This window comes from Triticum aestivum, chromosome 6A (assembly GCF_018294505.1).
Source record: "Triticum aestivum cultivar Chinese Spring chromosome 6A, IWGSC CS RefSeq v2.1, whole genome shotgun sequence".
Taxonomy (NCBI): domain Eukaryota; kingdom Viridiplantae; phylum Streptophyta; class Magnoliopsida; order Poales; family Poaceae; genus Triticum; species Triticum aestivum.
Window position 1 is genome coordinate 268579937 of NC_057809.1, and position 15221 is coordinate 268595157.

Consider the following 15221-nt stretch of genomic DNA (forward strand, 5'->3'; position numbering starts at 1 on the left):
ACTTCGTCATCACCGCCACTCGTCATCAACTCGGACTCCACATCATCTTCGACCACTTCAACATCATACTACGATAAGAAATGATGGTAACCTCAATGACATCCTAACATCCTACCTTGCCATTACATTTGATAGCCTCGAGCCATTTTGCGGCACTTATCGAGACCAGCAAGTTGAGAATTGTCGGTCCATGCTATTTGTGCACCTTTACTGTTATGTCTCTCCCGCGCATATCACACTTGTTAGCTCATGCTCCGGCTTGAATATCAAGCGTTGTGGCATAGTCAAAAAATCTTTTAAGCAAAAGAAAAGAGAAACAAAGAGTTTGTAAGCATTAGCATTGAGCCTTTTTGCCTAGTTTCATCATCTAGGTTCATACATACATAAGCATACTTGGGATAGTAGAGAACATGTTTCTCTAATAGGTTGGTGCAGAAGGGTAGCTAGCCCATTTGATAAATCAAGCTAGTGTCCCTCTAGTATCTGTACAACAAGAGCATTTCCCGTGGTTACACATTTTGAGCTCATTCCTTGGTTGTGCGGATCCCATCTATCTCCCATGTGTGTGTTCCTAGTGATATCCTTGGGTTTGATCTATTTGTCTTGCTTGCAATTTGTGCATCTTTTCAACATTATCAATATCTTGGCTAACACTTGCTTGAATTTTGTGACACTCATCGTAACCGAGCTCCTCCATAAGCCTTTTACTTGTAGGTGTGAGAAACAACACCCAGTACCAATTCTCCTATGATAGCATTCCATTGAGTGATATTCGATACATCCTCAATCTTTGGAAAAGGTAACTTAGGTATTGTTCTCTCATTTCCTACTCAACACCAGTTGGTTATGATGGATAGGCCCACTTCTTCAGCGGACCGAATCTTCGAGGATCAAGATGACGAACGTGACTATGTCACCAAGAATCACTTCTTCATCGCCCAACAAGCCCTCCATCAAGAAAGTAAATCTTTGGGCGACCACATAGAACAACTCGCCATCGACCTATGCCAATCGGAAGCACGAAACCGGGACTACCTCAACGCCAAGCTCACCACATGAATGGAAGAATTCCGCAACAGGATCATGGGCCACGCGTCTTCCCCAAAATCTTCCTCATGTCGGCGCCACTCAAGTCGCCACTCTTCGGCTTACTCCTCCTCGGATGCAAGTCCTCATCGAGCTCGTTCTCCTCGCCACACCGACACTCAAGATCACCAAGCTCAAGAAAATCCATTCATGGCAATGGTTTCCAAGACCGAGTCCGAGCACGTGAAAGATCGCGATGCCAAGAACAAGATGTCGAGGACCAAGAACAACCTCCACAACCGCAACGTCAAGCCCCTCAAGACGGCGACGCAATTCGGCATGAACAAAGACATAGTGATGAACAAGCCCTCGAAGCACAACGTGCACTCCACGAGGCCACTAGAGTCGTCGCCGCATGTAGCCATCAAGTGCGCAAACAATAAGAAGCACTTCGCCAAGAACGACAAGATGAAGCCGCTTGCCGCGAGGAGCAACAAGAAAGAAGGAACCAGGCACACATGTTGCGTCCTAATCGGCAAGGCCATTGAGAGGATCATGACATTGAAGACCCTCCTCCGTGCCACGTGTGACACCACCATTTTCAACATGATGAAGAACAATGCTATGACATGCTCAAGTCCAACATGCCCAAGTTCTCCAGAAGCAACGACCCCGAGGAGTATCTCTCATGGACATTGAAGTGTTGGGAAACGTTGCATGGAAAACAAAAAAATTATACGCACACGCAAGATATATCCATGGAGATCCATATCTACGATAGGGGAGAGCATGTACATACCCTTGTATATTGCTAAGCAGAAGCGTTTATCAACGCGGTTGTTGTAGTCGTACACCTTCACGACCCGTTCCATCAAGCACCGAATGGACGACACCTTCGCATTCAGCACACATTCATCTTGATGATGTCCTTGCCTTCTTGATCCAACAAGAGGGGTGAAGTAGTAGATGAGTTCTGGCAGCACGATGGCGTGGTGACGGTGGTAGTGAAACTATTTCCGCAGGGCTTCGCCAAGCACAACGGATTTAGAGCAGAGGATGAACTAGAGGGAGAGGGGGCACTGTCACATGGCTTGGTGAATTGTGGTCTGTCGCACCCCTCCCGTACTCTCATATATATAGGTGGAGGGGAGGCACCCTAGGGCGCGCCCAAAGGGGGGCGGCGGCTGCCCTAGGGCGCCTGCCAAGGCGCCCCCCTATGACCCACAAGTATAGGGGATCTATCATAGTCCTTTCAATAAGTAAGAGTGTCGAACCCAACGAGGAGCAGAAGGAAATGACAGGCGGTTTTCAGCAAGGGATTCTTTGCAAGCACTGAAATTATCGGTAACGGATAGTTGTGCGATAAGATAATTCGTAACAGGTAACAAGTAACAAAAGTAAACAAGGTGCAGCAAGGTGGCCCAATCCTTTTTGTAGCAAAGGACAAGCCTGCACAAACTCTTATATAAAGCAAAGCGCTCCCGATGACACATGGGAATTGTTGTCAATATAGTTTTCATCATGCTCATATGATTCGCGTTCGTTACTTTGATAATTTGATATGTGCGTGGACTGGTGCTTGGGTGCTACCCTTGCTTGGACAAGCCTCCCACTTATGATTAACCACTCTACAAGCATCCGCAACTACGAAATAAGAATTAAGATAAATCTAACCATAGCATGAAACATATGGATCCAAATCAGCCCCTTACAAAGAAACGCATAAACTAGGGTTTAAGCTTCTGTCACTCTAGCAACCCATCGTCTACTTATTACTTCCCAATGCGTTCCCCTAGGCCCAAATCATGGTGAAGTGTCATGTAGTCGACGTTCACATAACACCACTAGAGGAAAGACAACATACATCTCATCAAAATATCGAAAGAATACCAAATTCACATGATTACTTATAACAAGACTTCTCCCTTGTCCTCGGGAACAAACGTAACTACTCACAAAGCATATTCATTTTCATAATCAGAGGAGTATTAATTATCATTAAGGATGTGAACATATGATCTTCCACCGAATAAACCAACTAGCATCAACTACAAGTAGTAATCAACACTACTAGCTACCCATAGGTACCAATCTGAGGTTTTGAGACAAAGATCGGATGCAAGAGATGAACTAGGGTTTGAGAGAACATGGTTCGGGTGAAGATGTTGACGGAGATTGGCCCCATCTCGATGAGAGGATCATTGGTGACGGCGATGGCTTCGATTTCCCCCTCCTGGAGGGAAGTTTCCCCGGCAGAACAGCTCCGCCGGAGCCATAGATTGGTTCTGCCCAAGTTCCGCCTCGAGACGGCGGCGCTTCGTCCCGAAAGCTTCCTTCTAATTTTTTTCCAGGTCAAAACACACCATATAGCATAAGATGGGCGTCGGGGGCCTGCCATGTGGCCAACAAGACCGGAGGGCGCGCCGAGGGGGTAGGGCGCGCCCTCCACCCTTGTGGATGGCAGGTGCCCCCCCTCTGGTACTTTCTTCGCCCAATATTTTTTTATTCCAAAAATATTCTCCGTGAAGTTTCAAGACTTTTGGAGTTGCGCAGGATAGGTCTCTAATATTTGGTCCTTTTCTAGTCCAGAATTCCAGATGCCGGCATTCTCCCTCTTCCTGTAAACCTTGTAAAATAAGAGAGAAAAGCCATAATTATTGTACCTAAATAGGTAATAACAGCCCATAATGCAATAAATATCAACATAAAAGCATGAGCAAAATGGACGTATCAACTCCCACAAGCTTAGACCTTGCTTGTCCTCAAGCGAAAGCCGATATCGAAAAATATGTCCACATGTTTAGAGATAGAGGTGTCAATAAATAAAATGCGGACATGAGGGCATCATGATTATCTTTAGGATAGAAACATATATTGTCATATAATTTCTTATGCCAAAGTAACAATTCGTTCACAAGGTAAAGTATCAATCAGAAACTTCATTGAAAACTAACAAACTATGATCTCAGTCATTGAAGCAATTGCAATTTATCATAACATCGGGAAGAGCCAATTCAAGATCTTTTCAGCAAGTCCACATACTCAACTGTCGTTTAGTCTTTCACAATTGCTAACACTCACACGATACTTAATGGTTCAAAGTTTTAATCAGACATAGAGAAAGATAGGGGCTTATAGTTTCGCCTCCCAACCTTTTTCCTCAAGGGTAATGTCAACAATAATAATTTATGATAACCAACATTCGAGTGGATATATATATAGGGTGAGTATATTCTAACAACACCCCTTAAGACCTTATTCTAACAACCTAGTCTTATTCTGCTAACACCCCACCCCACCTCCCGATCGGACGCAACCACCGCCCAGCTCCCACATGAACCCAATCTACCTCCACCTTCTTCCACCTACCCCACCCCACCCAAATGTGGCGCCCTCCCACCCAACCTCCACCTTCTTCCACCCACGACCGACCCCCCTCTCCCCCACCATCTTCCACACATGGCACCACGACCCAACCTATTGCTCGTGGATCGTTGGTGCAGGGCTCTCCGATCCTATTGTAGATCGTTGTTTTGGTGTTTTTCTTATAAAGTGTAAAATGTAGTCCACTGTTGTTTGCTCTTGAGGTTCAATTTACTTGTTCTTGCAGGAAGAAAGGTGGTGTTGTGCGGTTTGATGCAGCGTTGCATTTTTTCTATTTATCGTGCAGTTTGGATAGCGAGCCTCCCTCCGTGCAGTCTGCTGGCACGTCCATGCAGAACAGCGTGTGTGTGTGTGCAACACAGGACGCATGGGTTGCCGATGGCTGTTGTGCAGTTGATTGTTTTTCCATTTTCAGAAAAATTGCATGACGCTATCCGGTCATTAGTTTTTATACTTAGTCATGCAGTGCACTCTTAAAAAGTGGTGCGGTACTCACAAAATCGTTGTTAGTTTTATGCTTAGTCATGCAGTGCACTAGGAAAAAGTGGTGTAGTACTCGTCAAATTATTTAGTTTCTGCTCTCCGACGACAATGGTGCAGCACTTTAGATGTGGCTTTGAAGCTCACTTTGTTGTCTCATGCTTGGTAAAAAGGAAAAATATATATCTCAAAGAAGCTCGCTTTTCATTATATGTAGTTCACTCGTTCAGTCCCCGCGGTCCACTCGCTCAATCTACGCATGTAAAAAAAGATTGAGTTTGGAAAAAAACCCAAACGGTTCACTCTCGGTAGTGTCGCGACCCGTTTACGGTAGTCTTGAGGTTCACTTTTCATAGTATTGCGGTTCACCAACGCTTGACATGAAGTGCACTCCACCTCGTTTTCGAAAATTTACGTCCCACAAAAAAAGAAAATTTACGTCCCACAAAAAAGAAATCATGCAGTGCACTTTTCTGTCAAATGAAGTGTGGTTTTTAGTCTAAATAAGTGCGGTTTTCTGTCTGATGCAGTACATCCCGTTTACGGTAGTCTCGAGGTTCACTTTTCATAAAGTATTGCGGTTCACCAACACTCGACATGAAGTGCACTCCACCTCGTTTAGGAAAATTTATGTCCCACAAAAAAAATCATGCAGTGCACTTGTCTGTCCAATGAAGTGCGGCATTTCGTCTGAAGCAGTGCGTTCTTCTTTCCCCGTCCGAGAAAAAATACATCTAAATAAAAAAGAAACCATGCAGTGCACTTGCCCATCTAATGAAGTGCGGTATTTCGTCTGAAGTAGTGCGTTCTTCTTTCCACGTCTGAGAAAAAATATGTATAAACAAAAAGAAACCATGCAGTGCACTTGCCCATCTGATGCAGTGCGGTATTTCGTCTGAAGTAGTGCGTTGTTCTGTCCGATGTAGTACATACGACGATTTTGCTCTCGTGAAGAACAGAGTGTCCGCTTTTCGGTAATCAAAACTGCTTTTAAAACGTAAGGAATTAGAGAGAGTATTCTACATGAAAAAGTTGTGTCTTGTCGATAATTTTCCAACGGCGTATGATTTGAATTATTCCGACCAGCGGTTCATAAAAATTTCACGAAAAAACAGCCACTGCCTCTCGACGTCAGCCGTACGATTTTCAAAATTAACTAAAAACCATAAGGAATCTCAAAAACATTTCACCATATGAAAGGTGCGCCTTGTCCGTAGCTTTCCAATGGTGTATCATATGTCTCGTTTCGACAAATGGTTAGAAAACTCGACCGAAAACGGTACCGAAATTTTCAAAAAAACTGAAAAACAGAATTCCGTGATTTAGTAAATTTGAAACTGCTCTTAAACCATAATGAATTAGAGAAAAATAATTAATATGAAAAAGGTGCACCTCAACGATATCTTTCCAACGGTGTATCATTTGCTTCATTCCGATGAGCGGTTTAGGAGAAATCGTGAAAAAACGATCGCTGCCACTCGTCATGGGACGCACCATTTTCAAAACTGCTCTTAAACCGTGTGGAATCTTGAAAAGTGTTCAACATGGCGAAGTTGCGCCTAATCCATAGCTTTCCAATGGTATATTATACGCCTCGTTCCGATAAACGGTTAACAAACTAGAGCGAAAACAGTACCGGAAAAACACGGCGTGCAGTTTTTTTGCGACGGGAAGTTCACTTGCGTAAGTACTGCAACACACTTGGTTCAAACAATGACATGCATTTACGTTAAGCGTGCAGTGAGTAAGTGTTGTCAGAATAGTTATTCTGCTAATATTGTTAGAATAGACCGGCTGTATATATATTGTTAGAATATACATAAACACTATTTTGATCACGGGATCAGAATAATATTCTGATCACAACCTGAACTACTTGAGTAACGCGCCTGAACTTCCCTCTATACGAACCCGACCTTTGGGCTATCTTCGCAACCATGGCTTTCCCCGCAAATTATTCTGGTTAGTCATGTTCTATATGATGTTAGTGTAATCTAGAAACATTTTTTAGCAAGTAAATACTGGTTTTAAATAGGAATCTCGCTTGTTGGCGGATTTTGCTCTCGGGTCGTGATGAAATTGCGTTTTTTTTTGTAATTTTACTGCCTGAGTTGTTCGACCTGAACTTCTCCAAGTGCTAGGTTGAACTTCCGCCAACATTGACCAAATGGGGCTTGCGATATACCGTTGGAAAGCTATGGACACCAGTATCATGACCCAAGTTAAATTTTTGGCAAAATGTAAGCGGTTTAAGAGCAGCTTTGAACACCATTTTTTCTTCATACAAAAAACGTGAATGGTATTTTTGATCGCATTTCTAAACCATTTATCGGAATGCGGCAAATATTATGGTGATGGAAAACTGCTGTAAAACTGCTCCTTCCACATGTTGAAAGTTTTCTCTAATTCAGTATAGTTAAAGAGTAATATGGAAAATCGTAGACTTTCGCAAACCGAACAGCCGAGTTGGTATTTTCGGCGCCATTTCTAAATGGCTAATCCAATCGAGGCAAATGATATGGCGTTGGAAAGCTTATGAAAATGCGCTACTTTCTCTTATTGAAAGTTTTTTCTAATTTTGAACGGTTTAAAAGTAATTTCGAAAACGATACAAGTTCCACCGAGTTCGTATTTTCAAGCTAATTTTTTAACCTTACATCCAAATGCAGCAAATAATATGGCGCTGGAAAACTTGGGGAAATGCGAAACTTTTTGGTATATATTATTTCTCCCAATTCATTACGGTTTTATGTTAATTTTGAAAATGGCTAAAACGTATTTTCGCTGTAATTTTTACAAATTTTATCGGAATGAGGCTAATAATATACCGTTGAAAAGCTACGGAAAATGCGAAACTTTTTCATGTTGATGGTTTTCTCTGATTCCTAGCCATTTTCAACTAATTTTGGAAACGACGGGATCATTCGTTCTGCCTTTATCGCGAAACATATTCTTCAAAAATGCACCGTGTGAAGAACTTGAACTTCTCGGCATGTTTACTTGAACTTCACTCTGTTTTTCATGTGCTTTTTTGCTCATAGCTCTCGATCCAATGCTCGTAGCTCTCCATCCACTCACCGGAATTGAGCAAGTGATATACCGATCGAAAGCTGTTGTAAACACGCAACTTTCCCGCGTTCATCATTTTTTCATACTCGTGACGATTTTAAAAGTATTTTATCTGAAATTCATTCTACGTAGTAGTTGAACTTCCTGCTGTTTTCACGTTGAACTTCTGTGACGTATTTTCATTTGTAATTTTCTCTTCCATTCGCCAGTGTTACACAAATGATATTCCTTTTGTACAAATCAGTCTCACAATAATTTTTTTAACTTTCTCCGGCCAAGGACTTGAACTTAGACAAATAATATTCCCGCCATTTTGAAGTAAATTATAAAATGACGAGATCGTGATTTGTGCCTTCATCGTGAATGGAAAAGCACTGCATGAAGTAGTTGAACTTCTCGGGCATGTCTGTTTGAACTTCACTCTGTTTTTGACGTGCTATTTTTTGCACTGATTGAAGTAGTTGAACTTCAGGGGCATGTCTGTTTGAACTTCACTTTGTTTCACTTTATTGTATTTTTCTTAAATTAAACACAAACCATGCAGTACATGAACTTCCGGTTGTTATCACTCTGAACTTCTCTCTGGTTTAAAAGAATTATTTTAAAACACAAAAAACAACACCCTTATTATGTATTTTGGATATCTAAATACACGGTGAACCTCTCTCATAAGACTTTTTGAACTCTTCCTCGCCGAGCACTTGAACTTCTAGCAACCATTTTTTCGTTTATGAATTGTTTTAAAAGTGCAAAAAATGGTGTTGTGTTTTTTATTTTTTGAACAGGAAAATCCTAGGTTTTAATAAACTCTGAACTTCTCTGTTATTTCAATTTGAACTTCACCTTTTTATATTTTTGAGTAAAGAATTGTTTTTGATTTTTAAATAACTATCAAATTTGACTACCTTCTCAACAAAAATGGATATATGTGAACTTCATCGGTGATAATTCAACAAAAACGGATATCTATGAAAATCCTGGATTTTTGAATAAACATCAACACTTTGTAAACCTTTTTTAGTTGTTCCTTTTATTTTAATTTGAAGTTCTTCATTTTATTCTTTAGTAACGAGAAAAAATCAGAGCTTTTTATATACGTCGAACTTCTCAGTTTTTTAATTTCAATTTCTTAGTCTTATTCTTAGAAAAAATATGTTTTCAAATAAGCATCAAACAATTTTTTTAAAATTGAACTTTCATACTTTTATTTTTCCTAGAAACGAAAATAATTTGAATTTTCCGTATACATCGAACTACTCTGTTTTTTATTTTGAACTTCTCAATTTTTATTTGTTTAGCACCAAGGAAAATTTGAGTTTTTAAATTCGCACTTCTTAGGTTCCTTAAACTGAACTTCTCGGGGTTTTTTGAAACCATGAAAATCAAATGATCGTTTTTCTAAATTGAACTTCTAGGATTTTACTTTTTTAAAGCAAAATTTTTGTTTTGTTTTTTTGCCATTTGAGATTACGTTTCTAGGAAAAATAAAAGTTGTTGAATAGGAGAACCTCTCTCACAATTATTTTTGAACTTCCACTCGCCAAGCACTTGAACTTCTCGCAACAAATTTTTTAGGCTTTGCCTTTTTATTCAACATTTTCTCATAAGAAACACACACTATGTAGTACGTGAACGTCTGGCTGTTATCTATTTGAACTGCTCTCTTGTGACGCCCGGGTAATTAAGCTACAGTGATCCTCCGCTAATGATGCCACGTCACCACAGTTACTGTTACTAATCTCGGGTTGATTCGAAACCGTTTTAAAAATTCAAATTTAAATTAGTGTCAACAATAAAAGTTTTCAAAAGTTGAAACAAAAATGTTCGGTGGGTGCCGAATACTACAAGGGTAATTATAATAAAGCAAACACATTTTTATAAAATGCCTAAATGATTTAAAATGAAATAAAACAGAAAAGGTAGAATAAATAAAAAAGTAAAAATAAAACAACAGAAACCCCCTACCCCGCTGGGCCAAGTGGCCCAGCTGGCCTCCGCCGCACGAACGGGCCGGCCCAGCCGCCCCCCCCGCACTGCCTTATCCCCCCGGGCACCGAAACCCTAACCAACCTGACCGCACACCCCCCCCCCCCACTCCCCACGATCTCCCCCCTCTCCTCCAGCGCCGCCAGGGGAGAGCCCCGCGCGCGACCTCCCCACCTCTCTCGCTCGCTGACTCGCCTCTCCCCCGATCCAATCGGGCTCGGGCTCGATGCCCCGGTGCTGCCCCGCCGCCACACCGACGCCGCCCGTCCTCACCTCCTTCCCGACCAGCGACCCAGGGCAACGGCGCCCCTCACCGCACGCCCGACGCCGTGCCTCCCCGGATCCCGTCACCGGAACCACGCCGCTCGCCTCTCCGTCATCGACGCGTCCCCGTCCTCCTCCCCGCCGGCCTGCGTCCCCTATGTCACCGAACCGTCCCCGTCCTCCTCCCCGCCGAACCACATCGAGCCTCGCCGCTTGTTCCCCTGCAACGTGGGGTGAGGAAACCCCCTCCTTCTCTCTCTCCCCTCTCTGACCCCGCGCCCGTGGTGTCCTCGCCGGCGCTGTCTGCGCCCTTCCCGGATGCACCAGGGCTTTGCCCTCCTCCCGTCGTTGCTCGCGTTCGCCCTGCCTGAAGCCATGCCCATCACCGCACGCACCGGCCTTCCCAGCTACGGTGCCCGCCTGCGCCTACCGTGGCCGGCCGGCCGAACGTCGTTACCACCGTGACCCTGCTCGGCCTCTCGCGCCGTCTCGCTCCCGCGCCCCAGCTCCCTTGCTGCTGCTCTCTCCGGCCACGGCCTCACCTAGTGCCTGTTGCCCCGTCGTGGCCTCGCCGCTGCCACACCGGCGCCGCGCCGGCGTCCTCCCCTCACCGTGGCACTGACTGGCCGCGCCCAGTCCGGGCGCTCGCGCCCCCGCGTCCCCGGGTCCAGGCGCCCGTGCACCCACACCCGATAGCCCACCCGTTTAACACCCTCTGCCATTGACAACTGGGCCCCATGCCCCCATTAAAAAAAAGAATTAGAAAATTAATTAGAAAAATATTGATTAATTAATTAGATAATTAATTAACTTAATTAAACCGGTTAAATTAACCTAATGACTTAATTAAACTAATTAAACTTGCTCAGTTACTCTAAGACAATGACGAACGGGCCCCACCTGTCAGTTTGACCGGTCAACAGTCACAGTTGACCGCTGATGTCATACTGATGTCATGCTGACGTCAGCATGCACTGTTCTAAATAATGTCGAATTAAATTAATTGAATAAATTCTAAAAATAATTTAAAACTTTAGAAAATCATATAAAATAAACCGTGGCTCGGATGGAAAAAGTTTGTACATGAAAGTTGCTCAGAACGACGAGACGAATCCGGCTACACCCTCCGTTCGTCCGCCACACACTCCTAGCATAGCGAACATGGAACTTTTCCCCTCCGATTCGTCTGTCCAAAATTGCTAAACCTGGGGAAACATTCCCGGATGTTATCCCCCTTCGCCGGTAACGTGTAGCATCGCGTTAGAACACATCTAGCTCTGTTTGTTGTCCTGTTATGCTCTTGCTTGCTATGTATTTACTGTTTCTTCCCCCCCTCTTCTCTCCGGTAGACTCTGAGACTGCCGCTGATGCCACTGTGATCAACTACGTCACCGACGACCCCTCTCTCTAGCCAGAGCAACCAGGCAAGCCCCCCCCCCCCTTTGATCACCAGATATCGCCTACTCTTCTCTATACTGCTTGCATTAGAGTAGTGTAGTACGTTACTGCTTTCAGTTAATCCTATACTGCTGCATAGCCTGTCCTTGCTACTACTGTTGTTACCTTTATCTGCTTTCCTACTGATTAGTATAGGATGCTAGTGTTCCATCAGTGGCCCTACACTCTTGTCCGTCTGCCATGCTATACTACTGGGCCGTGATTACTTCGGGAGGTGATCACGGGCATATACTATATACTTTACACAGTTACATTACCTGTGATACTGATCGGAGACGGGGGCTGAAGGGGCAGGTGGCTCCATCCCGGTAGAGGTGGGCCTGGGTTCCCGACGGCCCCCGACTGTTACTTTGTGGCGGAGCGACAGGGCAGGTTGAGACCACCTAGGAGACAGGTGGGCCTGGCCCTGTTCGGCGTTCGCGGATACTTAACACGCTTAACGAGATCTTGGTATTTGATCTGAGTTGGCTACGAGCTTATATGCACTAACCATCTACGCGGGAGTATTTATGGGTATCCCGACGTCGTGGTATCAGCCGAAGCACTTCAGACGTCAGCGACGGAGCGGCGCGCGCCGGATTGGACTGGAACACCACTAGGATAGGTCTGCTTCCGGCCGCCCACGCAACGTGCAGGTGTGCTCAGGGCGATGGGCCCAGACCCCTGCGCGCTTAGGTTTAGACCGGCGTGCTGGCCTCTCTGTTGTGCCTAGGTGGGGCTGCGACGTGTTGATCTTCCGCGGCCGGGCATGACCCAGGAAAGTGTGTCCGGCCAAATGGGATCAAGCGTGCTGGGTAAGTTGGTGCACCCCTGCAGGGAAGTTAATCTATTCGAATAGCCGTGATCTTCGGTAACAGGACGACTTGGAGTTGTACCTTGACCTTATGAAAACTAGAACCGGATACTTAATAAAACACACCCTTCCAAGTTCCATAGAAAACCCGGTGATCGCTTTTCCACAGGGCGACGAGGGGAGGATCGCCGGGTAGGGTTATGCTATGCGATGCTATTGGAGATGCTACTTGAAGATGCTACTTGGAGATGCTACTTGGAGATGCTACTTGGAGATGCTACTTGGAGGACTTCAATCTACTCTCTTCTACATGCTGCAAGACGGAGGCTGCCAGAAGCGTAGTCTTCGACAGGATTAGCTATCCCCCTCTTATTCTGGCATTCTGCAGTTCAGTCCACCGATATGGCCCTTTACACATATATCCATGCATATGTAGTGTAGCTCCTTGCTTGCGAGTACTTTGGATGAGTACTCACGGTTGCTTTCTCCCCCCTTTCCCCCTTTTCTATCTTCCTGGTTGTCGCAACCAGATGCTGGAGCCCTGGAGCCAGACGCCACCGTCGACGATGATTCCTACTACACCAGAGGTGCCTACTACTACGTGCAGCCCGCTGACGACGACCAGGAGTAGTTAGGAGGATCCCAGGCAGGAGGCATGCGCCTCTTTCGATCTGTATCCCAGTTGGTGCTAGCCTTCTTAAGGCAAACTTGTTTAACTTATGTCTGTACTCAGATATTGTTGCTTCCGCTGACTCATCTATGATCGAGCACTTGTATTCGAGCCCTCGAGGCCCCTGGCTTGTATTATGATGCTTGTATGACTTATTTTATTTGTAGAGTTGTGTTGTGATATCTTCCCGTGAGTCTCTGATCTTGATCGTACACATTTGCGTGCATGATTAGTGTACGATTGAATCGGGGCGTCACAAGTTGGTATCAGAGCCGACTGCCTGTAGGAATCCCCCTTCCACACTCCTTGGCCGAAGTCGAGTCTAGTCGTTGAAAAACTTTTACTAACATGGCTGTGTGGCCCATGGGCCCACGTCGCCATCAGGAGGTATTAGGATCTTTTATTCCTCGACCTTTACTCTGGGATTCTGAACCCTCTTCTATTCGGGTTAAACGATTTTTACTGAAAACTAACTTTAGGTTCTCGAAAATACTTTCTCCCGGAGAGCCCCTTCAGTCCAGATGGTCACCGACTGCACCAGAAGATTTCGGAGATACTCTTTGATATTCTCTCGAGACTTTGTGCCCATCACTTTTGCTATTCCTGACCACCGATAAATCCGTATGGATAACTACTTACACTTGCCATTCATATGATCATTCCCCATTGATCTTGTTATTACAAGATACCCCGAAGTTTTCTCTATTGTTCCGAGAATACTTTGTGCCTACTGCCTAGCAGTTCTTTGCCACATGAATACCCCCTTCAAATAAATTCTCGCACTTATCGAGTATCCGCTCATCCCCCAGTTGTTCTTGTGTTACACAAAAGTCTTCGAAATACCACCCGATATTCCGAAAATCCTCAGCAACCTATTGCTCTGGAATTTCTTGTTTGCTTTCATTATGATTAATCCCATAAGTATAGAAATCTTATTGACATTCCTTGTCATTATCATTTTGAGTCTGTTGACTCAATATGCTGCGAATACACGCAATCATCATTGATCCTTATAAATTACCTTTCCGGCTGAGCTTCCATTCTTTTAACTGGAATTGGTTCTCGACCAATCCAATTGTTGTTGATTGTACCCTAAGGCTATTCAACTTATCCATCCCTAATCAGAGCATTGCTTTTGATCCCTTGATTTGGAAATCATAATTCCTTTGCATTTGACAATTGAGTTAGTCAGTTGTTTCTATAATCTGATCTCCTTGCATTCTTCTTCCTCTAGTTGAGTACCGATACTCGTATCAGATCCTTTGTGGACCATCAAGTCCTTTGTTGGATTGTTATCCGACAGTGTCCTTCACATTTGATCACCTTGTGAGTTCTTCCCCTGATACATAATGCCTTTGTTAAGTTGTATCCTCTGCTTGGCCAACCATGCTCTGCTTTCGGGCTTGTGTTATTTACTCTTGAAACTTGTGGTATATGTTTCTAAGAAGCCCCTATGGGTTGAACATATGCCTTCTCTAAACCGTGTGAACCCGAAAGTTTTCACGAGTCATACTCTTCTGGTGCTTCACCAGATAAAATTTCAACACTGCAACTTCATCGAACGTGAGAAGTAAATGAAAGGTTATGCATTGGGGTAGTGGGAGTCGACCTTGAACTTGTGTTCATGCCCATGGACACGATGTAGATCTTATCATTAAAGCTTCTCTTAAATAAATTATTCCTTTGGTATAAGTTCATCTTATATCTAGGATCTGGCCTTTTTCAACCGTGGTTCCGACCATGATTGTTCTTCTTTGATCTCATTTCTCGGACAAGTTAAAACAATTGTCTTCTATGGATCAATACACCAGTCCAACCTTTACTTTGATCTTGTGTCGAGTATTACCCCCCTGGTATCTCGAGATTATCATGGAACTGCATAACTTTTTATGAGTTCTTCATCAAGTGCTACCTTCCCACTGATTCCAATTTTTCGCGGGCTCTGAGTTATTGAACACTCAAAGGCACCGATAACTGAACCGAGTCCGCTCTGCGGTTCAACAACTCTTCAGTAAGCTTCTATAAGTACGAGTTTGTACCCGATCACGCCATTCCTAGCCAGTTTGGCTATATCATGGTCGTGACGATTCT